The sequence below is a fragment of the Cervus elaphus genome, chromosome 11, assembly GCF_910594005.1.
Source record: "Cervus elaphus chromosome 11, mCerEla1.1, whole genome shotgun sequence".
Lineage (NCBI taxonomy): Eukaryota > Metazoa > Chordata > Mammalia > Artiodactyla > Cervidae > Cervus > Cervus elaphus.
The window spans coordinates 41168235-41183792 of NC_057825.1; the positions used below are offsets into that span (position 1 = coordinate 41168235).

At 42.0% G+C, this 15558-nt stretch overlaps 1 non-coding gene across 1 annotated transcript; it reads right to left on the minus strand.

Annotated features, from left to right (window-relative positions):
* Positions 1-13547: 13547 nt before the first annotated feature.
* LOC122704091 lies at positions 13548-13654 on the minus strand. Its single transcript, XR_006343723.1, has one exon. It is a non-coding gene; the product is annotated as a U6 spliceosomal RNA (small nuclear RNA).
* Between the last annotated feature and the right edge of the window lie 1904 nt (positions 13655-15558).

Below are 15558 nucleotides of genomic sequence, written 5' to 3' on the forward strand. Positions count from 1 at the left end.
ACCTTTAACAAACATGACTAGAGGAACTCTCTTTTATCCTTTTCTCCATGTCCCAGATCTTACTGTTTCAAGCCTTTAGCATTGAGATGGCTATTTTTTACTATAGTCTCTTACTAGTCACAGGAAAAATAATGGTCTTTCTATGTGCATCTCCACCGGACGTCAGAGGATGAGATGGTTAGATAGCATCACCAACTCAATGGACATGAATTTGAGCAAACTCTGGGAGATAGTGAAGGACAGGGAAGTCTGGTGTGCTGCGTCCATGGGGTCATAAAAGTTGGACACGACCTAGTGACTGAACAACAACAACCCTGAGCATTTGCCACTTTTTAAAAACTAAAACATTACCAATTTACACCCGTCAAAACTTCTCCCAACACACTCCGCAAATGATGAATGACAATTTGACTACTTGTCAATAAAATGGAGGCATGATCCTTTACCCTTTGTCTCTCAAAGCCCAGATTTTTTATCTGCCTTCTTTCAATCTTTCAGTGTCTTCTTGGCTATGAGGTATTAGGAAGAATGTTTTAAGTCTCTTTCCATGGAAAGTGTTATTTGCTGCTTGAAGTACCAGCTGAAAAAGATCACCCACCACACTGCACCATATCACCTCCTGTGTTACATATTAACTTCACCCCCTGGCATTTATTGCCCAGAAGTGGTGCAGGGAAATAATGATTTAATCACCTCCTATTCAATATTGTAAAGTTTCTGCTGTTTTTATCAGGACGAACCTGTACCACAAGAAGAAAGTCCTTTGATGGCTTGGGGTTTCCCTGGGTTGAGAATCATGTAAAATACTGGTCAAAACTTTTCCCAATCTTTTCTTTCTTTTTTGTAGCTTAGTTTGGAAAGCACATTCTCTGTGCCCCAGGGCTTCAGACTGAGATTTGTCTCCAGTATTTGGATTATGAACAGGTTAATTATCTGCAGCTGATTGCACTTGTCTTCGTGAAGGTCTGTGGGTAATAGAAGTGTTGCTTTTTTTCTCTGCCCATCAGACCAAGACAGAAGACTTGTTCAATAACTCATCCTTTCTGGTCAATTCCAAACAAAGGGTTCTCTCAGGAAGAAAATTTCCCAAACAAAGTCTCCCTCAAAAACAAATTCAAGATTGTACGATTTGACCTCTAGGTCTGAGACCTAGGTAGTGTAACTCTAGGAAAGGCAACCACGAGCAGTCTTTCTGCCACCCATCTACCTCTTCAAGAACAGAAAGGCCTCCAATGTGATGGGGAACTCTCCACTGCCTGTGTCCTTCCTCAAATTGGCTCATAGTTAGAAAGGATTAAAATATTTTAAAAATTGACACTTTTCTGAGATGTCCTACCTGGGGGATCCTTGCATCCTTAGAGGCAATTCCAGAGGCTCAGACAAGCAGAAAACAACTTATAATGGGCATTGATGGGACTATAGCCAAGTAAAAGATGACCCAGGCCCTCAGCAAACTGCTGTTATGCAGACATGTGGAGAGTCGGTCACACTGACTTGTCACCACTGGTCTGGAGCTGCGGGTCTCCAGGACTGTGAGGCCACGAATTGAGCTGTGCCAGAGCAACTTAAGGGTGGACCTAATATCTACGCTAGGTCAGGTCATTTCTTGGAGTTTCAGAACCTTCCACTGTAATCAAAATGATCTGATAGATGAGAGTGATTTTGAGAATCTTGTGTCAGACTGAGTTTATGAGGCATATAATATGAATGAACATTTTTTTGCAGAGAAGAGTTCATGGAAAGTTCCTCTTGGGGGAAAAAAAAGAGGTTGGTGCTCCAGATACACAACAGGCAGAGCAACCAGATGTGCTGTTTCTCCATGGATGGTTGAGGTCTATGCTTATTGCCCTGACTCAATAATGCTTCCTCTTTAGTGCTGAAAAGTGTCACAGCTTGGTAAATGGGTTATATGGTTGCCCTAGAGAAGTGATATTTGGATATTATTCTCTAAAAGGAATGGGTTCATTGATCTTGCACATGGCTGGTCAGACAAATCACACATTTGGGTAAGAAGAGCTAGAAGTGAAGCCTGCTGCTAAAGAGTGCTGGCTACCAAAATTAAAAGAGAGACCGAACCCAGCTAATCAACCACAATATATGAAGCCCCAAGGGAATGGACACCCAAAGTTGCTGGAATGAAATTTTTTCAATTCACCTTTCCCTTCTCTTTACAACATGAACACAGAGTCAGGGAATTCTGATAAAAGGCATAGCTGAAAAGCCATTCATTTACCTATTATCCACAGACCAGGAACAATACACAACTCTAAAAATAAATGGGAAGAATTGGGAACACTAAAGATATGTAGAACAATGAATTCCACTGTCTGAATAGCCAAATCCATTATTGTTGCACCCATGCTATCCAAATTAATCAAAGAAGTGCTGTTTGGTGCCATGTGCAATTCCAAATCCCCCACCCCTAGAACTCCCACTGATGCCAGTACATAAAGGTCTTATAATAGAACTTTTCATCCAGTTGTGTTCATGTCTGAAGATGACTGATATCAACTGAGAGTTTCTTATTTCAAAACATACTTTGAGTTGGTACAGAATAAATTTTTATCATTGGATACAATTCTCCATTTTATTTGGTTATTGCATTGATATTAAATAAATAACAGGTTAGTATTACTAGCAAAAAATAGTCTAACTTTGATCTCAACATAAAATATGAATTTTTTAATAAGACTAACTCTGAAAAAAAATTTAGGGATGGGAGAGGTGAATGTCCTATAGCAAGAAATTAAAATTGGATACAATGATGCTTTAAAAAAAGGTTTTATTAACTTTAGATTAAGCAGACATGAAGTATTCAATTAAAATGATTTCTGAGGTTTTAAAACCATCATGTTCTGTGATTAATACGGTAAATGTATGTTTGATTGAAATATTAAGCAGAAAGGAAATAAATAACAGAGTTTCAAAAATATATATTCTCATTAGTAATGCAGGTCTGAAGTAAAAAGTCCAGTAAAAATATGGCTTGCTTCTAGGAGATGAATAATATTATTTACGGAACTCTTTTGAACAAGCCAGGATGTTCTCATTTGCATATGTAGCCTGATTGGTGAATTATGACCCAGGATTCCAAATCATTGTTCTCTAAACTTGAGCCCAGAAATATACCTTATAGGCCAACCTCCTTTCTTCTGTTTCTCTCACTCTCTTTACTATGAAATCTGGACTTGGGGTTGGGGTGGGACATCGATCCATCCAGATGTCCAGATGTCACATTCCATCATGTGAAAACAAGTGGGTATAAAAGCAAAGGAATTTGTCAACTGACTATGTGTGCCATGTAGGATTTAAAATTACTTTCAAAGTCTTGTGTGACTGAATTCAACCCATCAATCCATTTGAGGTTTTTTATTATTATTATTATTATTATTTTGACTATGTAAGTGAAGACCACAACTAAAGTGGGAAAACTCTAGGAAGAGAAAACAGCAATGATCTACTTCAAGAGGAGAGCTGAAGGGAGAGGCAGTGATCAACTTTTAGCTGAAAACTTGCCTCTGAATAAGCCACACAATCTCCAAATAGCACACAATACACAAATAACTTTAAATGTCCTTCTCTGACACGGCAGCTGTTTAACTCCCAACAAGTCCATACATCTCTTTGGCGATTCAACCCACAAAATAAAGCATTCACACACCTTTCAATCGACCAATATTCTCTGAGCACTCACTATGGGTCAGGAATTTCTAATTCAATGCTGAGCAAAACAAACAAACAAAAAATCAGGCTTTGTCCTCATGGAGTGACTCCTCTAAAGGAAGATATGGTTCACTATAAAACAAACACACAGACAACTGCAAAAACTGCAACTGATCCAAGTGCTACTGCAATAGGAGCTGTGAGAGTCTACAATGGTGGACTGGCCTGGTCAAGGAGGTCAGAAAGAGGCATTGAGGATAGATCTAAAGGCTTAACTAGGTTGAGGGTACAACTGCAAGATAGGGAAGTGTGTGTCGAAAGGCCCAGTGGTAGGGGGGAGCAAAGTAAATATGGGGGACTGAAACCAGGTCAGCGTGACTGGAGTCCAGAAAGCAAACCTGAGTTGGATGGAGATGACATCTATTTCTGCTTTACTGACTATGCCAAAGCCTTTGGCTGTGTGGATCACAATAAACTGTGGAAAATTCTGAAGGAGATGGAAATACCAGACCACCTGACCTGCCTCTTGAGAAACCTGTATGCAGGTCAGGAAGCAACAGTTAGAATTGAACATGGAGCAACAGACTGGTTCCAAATAGGAAAAGGAGTTCATCAAGGCTGTATATTGTCACCATGCTTATTTAACTTATATGCAGAGTATATCATGAGAAATGCTGGGCTGGAGGAAGCACAAGCTGGAATCAAGATTGCTGGGAGAAATATCAATAACCTCAGATATGCAGATGACATCACCCTATGGCAGAAAGTGAAGAACTAAAGAGCTTCTTGATGAAAGTGAAAGAGGAGAGCGAAGAAGTTGGCTTAAAGCTTAACATTCACAAAACTAAGATCATGGCATCCGGTCCCATCACTTCATGGCAAATAGATGGGGAAACAGTGGAAATAGTGGTTGACTTTATTTTTCTGGGCTCCAAAAGCACTGCAGATGGTGATTGCAGCCATGAAATTAAAAGATGTTTACTCCTTGGTAGAAAAGTTATGACCAACCTAGACAGCATATTGAAAAGCAGAGACATTACTTTGTCAACAAAGGTCCATCTAGTCAAGGCTATGGTTTTTCCAGTGGTCATGTATGGATGTGAGAGTTGGACTATAAAGAAAGCTGAGCACCAAAGAATTGATGCTTTTGAACTGTGGTGTTGGAGAAGACTCTTGAGAGTCCCTTGGACTGCAAGGAGATCCAACCAGTCCATCCTAAAGGAGATCAGTCCTGGGTGTTCATTGGAAGGAGTGATGTTGAGGCTGAAACTCCAATACTTTGGCAACCTGATGTGAAAAGCTGACTCATTTGAAAAGACCCTGATGCTGGGAAAGATTGACGACAGGAGGAGAAGGGGATGACAGAAGATGGGATGGTTGGATGGCATCACCGACTCAACGGACATGCGTTTGGGTGGACTCCGGCAGTTGGTGATGGACAGGGAGGCCTGGCATGCTGCGGTTCATGGATTGCAAAGAGTCAGATACGACTGAGCGACTGAACTGAACTGAACTGAAGCTGGAAAGGTCAAGTAGGGGTCAGACCATGCACAGCTTTGAGGACCATGTTACAGAGTTGGAACATTTCCTAAGAGCTCCTGGAAGGTCATTGAGGAGTTTTAAACAAAAGGATGATATAATTAGAATTGAAACATTCACAATGAGATACAAATTCCACTTCAAAAATGAAGCAGCTCTCAGCTGTCAAATCCCTTCAGGAATTGCCTGAACCACAGAGCCAGGGCACCCAAGGTTCACCCCTTTCCAGGGCTCACATCTTGATCAGTGCAAGGGTATAAGACCAGGCCTGCTCCTCTCAGCCTGGGGCAGCACTGATGGGTCATCCCATTAGCAAACGTCCCCACAGTGTTGGCTGAGGCTTCAGCTGGAACTTCATTGCAACTCCAACTTCTCCCTTCATCCAAGCTAACTCCTTTCCTTTCCACAAGAGACACTCTTTAATTAAAAAATAAATACTTCAATTAAAAAATAAATAAATTTTAAAAAAGAAAAGAAAGAGAGAGCAAAAGAAAAAATAAGAAGCACTGCCTAATCAGCTTCTTGTGTGCTAGTTCTCCATCCCAAGTCAGACTTTTAGGAAACCCAACCCCAAACAGTCTGGAAGTAACAGGAGAATGATTCAGAGAGGGGGGTTGGTGGTGGAAGTGGCAGCCCACCAAAGTAAGTGAACGTGTTAGTCACTTAGTCGTGTCTGACTCTTTGAGACGTCATGGACCATAGCCTGCCAGGTTCCTCTGTCCATGGAATTCTCCAGGCAAGAATAGTGGAATGAGTAGCCATTCCTTTCCCCAGGGGATTTTCCCAACCCAAGGATCAAACCCAGATCTCTTGCATTGCAGGCAAATTCTTGACCATCTGAGGCACCAGGGAAGTCCAAGTAGGTAACTAAAGACGGTGGTAGCTGAGTGCAGGCTGATGGAGAGAAACAGAGGAAAGTGAGTAAATTTAGGAGACATTTGGGAAGGATTTGGTGATGAAGTGGAGATGGGGAAGAGTGATGATGGAGAGTGAGAAACCAAAGGTGATGCCTTGCTCTCTAGTGTGTGCAGCTGGGACACTAAAAAGAATCTCGTTTGAGGGAAACAGCAAAACTTTTCCTTTTGGTGCCTGTGGAGCTGAGGATTCCAGTAGAGTACGGAAGAAGGACATTTTGACTGTAGACACCAGATCACTGAATATGTGTCTAGATTGTAATGCTAGCCATGAATGTGGATAGAGGGAACCACTTTGGGAAAGAGAATACACTGCAAAGAGAGAAGAACATAGCTCTAGACCTAAGGGATTAATCTGTATGTTTGTTCCAGTTCCAATAGTCTCTATTCCCACACTTCCATGGTCTTCCCAGGTGGTGCAGTGGTAAAGAATTCACCTGCCAATGCAGGAGAACACAAGAGACACTGGTTCGATCCCTGGGTCGGGAAGACTCTCTGGAGGAGGAAATGGCAGCCCACTCCAGTATTCTTGCCTGGGAAATTCCATGGACAGAGGAGCCTGGTGGGCTACAGTCCATCTGGTCACAAAGAGTTAGACACAACTAAGCGACTGAGCACAACATGAACTCCTCCAGAGGCAGATTTCATAACTTTTTAGAAGTCATTGCCTCTTTGAGAATTGTGCACAATTTCAGAGGGTCCCACGCCTCTGAGCTTGTCTCTGGACCCCTTAGTAATCCACAGTCTCCAAATCATAAGTTCATACTTTAGAGGAAGCCTGTTTTTGCAATCCTATCATTTCCTTGGAATTTTATATAATCTGTGTTTTGATGTTTTAAAGTTCTAGCTGATAGCCATCTTGATGGTCCACCAAAGATTTTTAAGGAACACCAAGTACTTGAAATACCCGTGTTTCCACGTCATCAGGCAGAGATGGTATCTTTGTTTATCAACAGTCACACTGAGGGCTGCCCTGGTGCAGAGGAAGAGTAGTGGGTTTATGCCACTAAACTGGGATTGGCAAACCTTTTCTGCAAAGGGTCAGGCAGTAATTATTTTAGGCTTGTGGGACATATATGCTCTCTGTTGGGTATATTATTGCTTTTTTTAAGATACCCCTTTCAAAATGCAAAAATCACTCTTAGCTAATAGGGCATAAATAGACTGTGGGCCACCACCGCAGTTTGCTGACTCTTGCCATAGAAGACAATTAACTTTAAAATCAGACCAATTAAAACTGCATTTCTCCTCCCCTGAGCATCCTGGCATTTGAACTTGGAGATAAATAGTCTTTAATCATTTGAAGCCTATGTTTTCTCATTTGTAGAATATATAATATCTACCTCTTTGGGTTGTTGTAAAGCCTGGAAATAAAGAATATTCAATATCCATCCATATACCCAGCACATGGAAGTCATCTCATTAAAGAGTATAGTGAGAAAGACTATTTCTAATTTTTTTCTTTTGCATTAGAATATGTTGATATTAACATCCCCACCTCCCCACCCCAGGTTACACTTGGAGACACGTTTTCCTGGAACGTCTAATGTTAGACAAGCTTGTCTATGGCAGAAAAACCCAGCTTCTTCCAGATCCTATCCATTGCTGACATGGGAGTGAAAGGGAGACCTGGACAAATGTAACACATGCTGTCATTCCTTGCTTTTGTGCCTGAGCCTGATGACTTCAGCCATACCTGGTCCACCATGTTGCTGCTCTTGCCACAAAAAAAAGTCGCACACCCCATACTATTGGCCCCATACTGGCTCCAGTATTTGTTGCTCAGAGACTCCACCCGTCGAGGCAGAAGGCTCCTCTCCAACCTACACTGCATAGAGTCAGTTGTTTTCACAGATCTGAGCACAACGAAGGGGGTTGTCCCGTGTCACATCACATGGAATATTCCCCTGCTCGTGCTCACACGCTCCGTCATGTCTGACTTTTGTGACCCCACAGACTGTAACCTGCCAGGCTCCTCTGTCCATGGAATTTTCCAGGCAAGAATACTGGCATGGGTTGCAATTTCCTCCTCCAGGGGATCTTCCTGATCCAGGGGTCGAACCTGGATCTCCTGTGTCTCCTACTTTGCAGGCATTCTTTATCACTGAGCCATTATTTCCAGTTTCCACTTAAGGCCACAGGGGTCCAGAACCTCTTCCCTCCTTCCTGTCCCAAGGGGAGTGGTCTTAACCAGCTTCCCAGGCTTGTTCCACCCTCTGGGGAAGCTTCATTTCCTTTCTTCCTTTCCCCATCAACAAATTCTGCTATATGCCCTTTCACTTCACTGGGCTACACCTATTACTCATATTTCAGCGCCTTTGCCCATTCCTTTAGATATAGGTCAAATGAGGCAAAACGGCATACTTTTTTTTTATATGGACTTTTATTTTTAAGTTTTTATTGAATTTATTACAATATTGCTTCTTATGTTCTGGTTTTTTGGCCCTGAGGCATGTGGAATTTTAGCTACCTGAGCAGGGTTTGAACCTGCACCCCCTGCATCAGAAGGTGAAATCTTAACTACTGGACCACCAGGGACGTTCCCACAGTTGCATACGTTTAAAGGGCAAATCCTAAAAATTTCTGTGAATTCCTAGGAGAGGGAAAGCAGATTTTTATTCTCGGGGTCACTTTAGTCTGTGAGTTCTGCACATACCTCATTGGTGAAATTGTGAAACTCTTTTCTTTTTCTCTACACATAGAGACACAAATACACTCACAAAATATATTTGTGTGTCTGACGGATATAAATAAAGGTCTGGAGAAAAAGAGGTTTCATGGCAGTAATGAGCCATGAAATATTAGACATTCTTTAAATCTGCTTTGGTCCTGCCCATGTAGAAATCTCACCAGCTCTTTGTCTCACAAGGAACTCTGGTTCTTGCCATACCCTCTTCCCTACCACACTTCTCTACCCATCTATTTGCATCTTTCCCTCTTCTCTCAGGAGTGAAACACAAGTCTCTCATGTAGAGCACTTCAAGGATCTTTTTTAAACTTTGGGCTCCCGTTGAAACTGTTTCCCTTAGAGTCTCATCTTCTATCCCAATAGATTGATAAGTCATTTTCTCCAAACAATGAGCCTTTCCTCTGAGCAATTATGCCAGTAGCTAAAATAATAATAAAAAAATTTCACTTGCTTATACATACAACCCTGGCTGGATTACCACTTTAATTTTCATTTTCAGTCATTAATACTTTGGCTTAAATCAGTTAACAACATGAATTGAAAGCAGCAAGAAACAAGAAAACAGAACTAAGAAAAAGTGCACTTTCTTTGAGGGACGAAGACCAGGGAGAAAGCAGAGAGGCAAGGTTTTGGAAGTGCGGGAGTATGGATTAGATGAAATTCAGTGAGCATGTACTGTAGGGGCTGGCTGGTGGGGAAAGAAAAGCAGAACTATATACAAGAAGATGGAAGAGTACAGAAAAGGAAATGTGTCTATTTTGCCTGGAGCAGGACCTCAGTTTAGGTTTGCATAGGCACAGTAAAATCCTTCGGTAGAAGACACATTCATGAGGACACAGGAGATCCTCTTTTGATGTGGAAATGACTAATGAGAAAATTCATGACTCCCCTGCACAAATCTCCTGATGTCACAGCTGCTATGCAAGTCTGCTTTGGCTCTGCCCTGCATGGGTGTGGCCACCCAGACTTTGAAGGCTGGGATGTGATTGATTACTGAGGTTATAAATTGTACAACTCCTATGACACACCATTGGGGTACTGGGGACTGGGGGGGTAGGGCAGAGGCCATTTTTTGCTATTTTCTGGAGCCTGTTTTAGAATTTTCCTGTATTTCTCTGTATATAACAATAGACATTAGCATTTTCATGTGTCTTGAAAGCTGAAGTCAAGATGTGGAAGATTCAATTGTTGAAGAGCAATGTTCTCTAACTGCACTCTTCAGAGATTTCCAGCACTTTCGGAAAATGTGCATTGACCAAGAGTTTAGTTATTGATGGTATTTCATTTCCAGGGATGGCCCAATTTCCAATATACTCTCCCAACCCAACATATCTGCTCAGCTGGGGAAGCTCTTACTGGCTTCAAAGGGTATAGAGAGTAAAGCCAATATGCAAAAGGACAGAGGCAGATCAATGATGATTTTTTATCAACTTCCCTGGGTCTGTGTCCTCACTGCAGAAAGTGAGTTGCTTCTGGCAAACTGATAGACTAGGAACTATGCAAAAGACCTAGGAGTGGGATCTGAAATTCTGCCTGAAAGGGATATCTCATAGCTAAACGTGGTATCCAGTCAGTTCTCATCTTTTTTCTGATTTTCTGAGATAGCACTGATTTCAGTCACCATGTGTATTACTGTAGCTTTGCAATTCCCTTCCCAACACTAAACTACACACACTGGTTAGCAGCTTGGCTCAAAACAAAAATCAAATTCACCCTTACCATAACCTCATGTAAAAACTTCTATCTTCTCTATTATTATAAAGCAAGATTTGGGAAAATCCTTATCTCTCAAGCATTAAATGCCTTTTTTTTTTTTTTTTTTTAAACTCTAAAGATTTCTGCAGACTTCAATGTCTGCCATGTGGCCCAAAAGACCATACTCCATTCAGGTCTTGCTGATTCACAGATCTCACATGTCCAAGGTTAGTAGACAGAACATAGGAAAATGCCTCCAGAGGCAGTCAGACCCTTGCTAATGAAATCATGGCGGTGACTGAATGATTTGAATAACAAAAGTTCATTTATATTTTTTGTAGGTTTTCTCAGACACTTAGCAGAGAAATCTGGGATAAGGGTAGGGAATGAACTGAAGAAATAAGGAAATGTGATGCTCAGCCAAGATCCTTAGTTGGTGTCCAGCAGAACTCATGAGTCTGATGCATTCAAATTGACCATTGACTGAGATGTCAGAAGGGCTTCAATTTTATGGAGCAATTGGCATGATGCTAGATGGAAATCAATACCCGCAATCTAAATTTTGTACTTTGTGTGTTGTCGGTTGAAGTTAGATGTCTGTTTCTCTTTCTTGGACGAATTTTCTTTCTGCAATTAGCATGATGAGAAAGAAAATAATGCTCATAAATGAAGTCAGCATATAGCACTGGCGGAGCTGGAGCAAGTTGGCAGCTGCAAAAATTCTGTTTTCAGTTTGCATTAAGTGGCGTTAATTGCACTGCTATGTAACTCGCTATAATCACACAGTCGTGGATCAGGATTCAGCTCTTGTTTCAGGGGTGCTGGGGTCTAAGCGTGTGGCTATCAGGTGGGAATGCCAGGCCCTCTTGGTCATCTCTCAGCTAGTACTGTATCTTTTGGGCCTAGGGCCTCGTTCTAGGCCAGAGGTGTTCAAGTGCATGCCCTTGACCAAGAAGTGAATCAAGCCAGGAACAATCCAGAGGCACCTGGTCCATCAGGTGAGCCAAAAGTCATTTCCTCTCTAACCCAAGGAGTGAGGTGTATGGACTGTGTCTAAGCCAGAAATCTTTCCTGTATGCCTTAGGGTTGGCTTTAAAAATGAGGTTACTACCAAGTTGATATTTTCATGTTAAATCCAGTAGCATTACAGGCCAATGCAACATCTAACAAGAATGATCAGTTTATGGTTTCACTTGTGAATGAGGTGAAAGAGGCTCTAAGAACTCTTGGCCAGGTAATGGGAATTTTTCAGCACATCCTTGCTAACCAAGATGTCTTGATTAGAGAGAGAGAAAGAGTGGTCCTTTAGCCTCCTCGCTACCATTAACCTGCTATGGGGCCTCAGACAAAGTAAACTGTTAATGCTCTGACCCTTCCACAGGTGCTTTTAAAGTGAAGACAGCTTGGCTGCCAAAATCTAAGTGTCTGACTTAGTAAAGGGGCTTCTCTGGTGGCTCAGACAGTAAAAAATCTGCCCACAATTTGAGAGACCAGGTTCAATCCCTGGGTTGGGAAGATTCCCTGGAGAAGGGCATGGCAACCCACTCTAGTATTCCTCACTGGAGAACTCCCATGAACAGAGGAGCCTGGTAGGCAACAGCCCATGGAATCTCAAAGAGTTGGACAGAGTGAGTGACTAACACTTTCTTTCTTCTTTCAACTTAGTAAAACTCTAAGTTCTTCTCAGTGCAAAATTCTGGGATCCAGGTTTATTTTTGGTATGTTTTTTTTTTTTTAATTAATTAATTAATTTATTTTTTCAGTGGGTTTTGTCATACATTGACACGAACCAGCAATAGATTTACACGTATTCCCCATCCCGATCCCCCCTCCCACCTCCCTCTCCACCCGATTCCTCTGGGTCTTCCCAGTGCACCAGGCCTGAGCACTTGTCTCATGCATCCCACCTGGGCTGGTGATCTGTTTCACTATAGATAATATACATGCTGTTCTTTCACAACATCCCACCCTCATCTTCTCCCACAGAGTTCAAAAGTCTGTTCTGTACTTCTGTGTCTCTTTTTCTGTTTTGCATATAGGGTTGTCGTTACCATCTTTCTAAATTCCATATATATGTGTTAGTATGCTGTAATGTTCTTTATCTTTCTGGCTTACTTCACTCTGTATAAGGGGCTCCAGTTTCATCCATCTCATTAGGACTGGTTCAAATGAATTCTTTTTAATGGCTGAGTAATATTCCATGGTGTATATGTACCACAGCTTCCTTATCCATTCATCTGCTGATGGGCATCTAGGTTGCTTCCATGTCCTGGCTATTATAAACAGTGCTGCGATGAACATTGGGGTGCACGTGTCTCTTTCAGATCTGGTTTCCTCAGTGTGTATGCCCCAGAAGTGGGATTGCTGGGTCATATGGCAGTTCTATTTCCAGTTTTTTAAGAAATCTCCACACTGTTCTCCATAGCGGCTGTACTAGTTTGCACTCCCACCAACAGTGTAAGAGGGTTCCCTTTTCTCCACGCCCTCTCCAGCATTTATTGCTTGTAGACTTTTGGATAGCAGCCATCCTGACTGGCGAGTAATGGTACCTCATTGTGGTTTTGATTTGCATTTCTCTGATAATGAGTGATGTTGAGCATCTTTTCATGTGTTTGTTAGCCATCTGTATGTCTTCTTTGGAGAAATGTCTGTTTAGATCTTTGGCCCATTTTTTGATTGGGTCATTTATTTTTCTGGAATTGAGCTGCAGGAGTTGCTTGTATATTTTTGAGATTAATCCTTTGTCTGTTTCTTCATTTGCTATTATTTTCTCCCAATCTGAGGGCTGTCTTTTCACCTTACTTATAGTTTCCTTTGTTGTGCAAAAGCTTTTAAGTTTCATTAGGTCCCATTTGTTTAGTTTTGCTTTTATTTCCAATATTCTGGGAGGTGGGTCATAGAGGATCTTGCTGTGGTTTATGTCGGAGAGTGTTTTGCCTATGTTCTCCTCTAGGAGTTTTATAATTTCTGGTCTTACATTTAGATCTTTAATCCATTTTGAGTTTATTTTTGTGTATGGTGTTAGAAAGTGTTCTAGTTTCATTCTTAAAAATATGGAATGCTTCACGAATTTGCGTGTCATCCTTGCGCAAGGGCCATGCTAATCTTCTCCGTATCGTTCCAATTTTAGTATATGTGCTGCCAAAGCGAGCACTGGTATGTTTTTGAGGGCAGAGATCTTGATTTTATTTCAGTATCCTCAGTACTTGGGACATGGCAGAAATTTATTCATGATGGACTGAATAAGTAAATAATTATAATGTTCAAGAAAACTATATTCTTGTAAATAACCCACAGTGCAACTACCCAATTAACATAGTTTTCGGCAAAGAATGAGATTCGGCCAGACAGGTCTGCATACCAAGGGGCCCCGTCAAGGGCAAGGTTTTCAGAAGCAATGAGGAAAGAGAGAATAGATGGGGACACTCCTACCTTTCAGAACTTGGGAGCCTGGGAACATAGTAAATACGCAATCACTCCCAGAAAATCCAGGCTGTCCTGTTTGTACAGATCAGTGAAGACTTAAGACTACCTGAAATGATCATTTCGTAGGTATGAACTTGGCTCCTTCCTCTTCAAAGCCCTTAAACCAATGGTCCTATAATATCAGAAGAAAGATGCACTATTTCATTCCCAGACCATGAGGAATTCCATGGGTATAAGACCAGGAAGGATAGATCAAGACTCCTCCTTGACTTCAGATGCACTGCTGCTCGCTATGGTCCAACTTGTGGAAGGAATAGGGGTTCTGGTTCCAGACAGCATTCAGGAGGTTTGACCATCACCTGCGGAGCTACACTGGATCTAGAGATGTCTAAGGCAGTAGGGTCTGGTCTGGGGAAATGAATTTCAGCAGACGGAGGCAAGAGATCAAGGTGCATTTCAAACTATTAGTGACAGCTCAGTTACTTTGAGGGTTCCTTGGGGACCCATTTTATCAGCTTCCTTCTATAACTATATTTGGGGTTATGTGCTTCCTGTGGTAATAGTCAGGTAAGCCAAGTCAAGATTGCTTTAGATAGGGCTGCTGAATACAGATTACCCTGATGCCAAGGCACCTAACCTAGGAGGTAACTGGGGACTGAAATCCAGGCTGGTCTCCACTCACTGCATTATGGGTCCCTGGACTGGGTATGCTGTTCCTTAGGGGGATAGCTTCACTAAGCTACTCATCCTTGGAGCTGCATCTGCCCAGAGGAAATGTCTCCTGCCCAGAGGGAGTTACATGCTGATTAATCGCCATTTCCTCCTCCCTCCCCAGACCCATTTATTGATTTTTCTCTGTCCTACCCTTTGCCCCATATAATGACCTCTATATAATACAACTGAGACATTCTTATTTTCTGACTTCCAGTGTGGTTTGGCCAACTGCAATCACCAGTAGGAAATGAGTTAGGTGAGCAAAAAGAGAGGCCAGGTTACTTACTAATATTTTCTCCATCACCACCCTCCCTTCACCATGCCCCCTCCCTGACCCCCACGGTTCTGACAGCATCTGTGGTCTTGCTGGGGGGCCCCTCTCCCGTGGTTCTAGCTCTCACTGGCCTCTAATAAAGCTATTCCCTCCTTCATTTTTTCAGGCCTGGGGGTAATAAAGGCTTCCATGTTGCTAGTCCCCGGATGCCTCATCAACCCTTGTAGATTCCCATTTCCCTGGCCACACCTCTGTAAATGGTCCTTTTATTCAATTCTGCCCAATTAAATCCTTTGCCTCTGTCTTCTCTTTCTGGCTGGACTCTGACTGATATAGACGACCTTTTCCTAATCTGCATAGATGGATCATATAGGCTAGCAGAGACCATGGGTTCAAGTGACACTTTGAAAGTCAGAACAAATATTTGCTATGTCACCTCTGTAAAATCGTAGTCATTATCATAATATTTATTTGATAGGGTTCCTATGAAGACTTAAGAGACACATAAAACGGTCTGCATAGTGCCTGACACAAAGCAAGTGCTCAACAAGTGGTAAAAGCCCTTAGCTTGTGATCACTGGAAATCCCATGCAGCCTTTAGTGTTCACTCAGTTCTCCTTCATGTATGAAGCATCTGCTGAGCA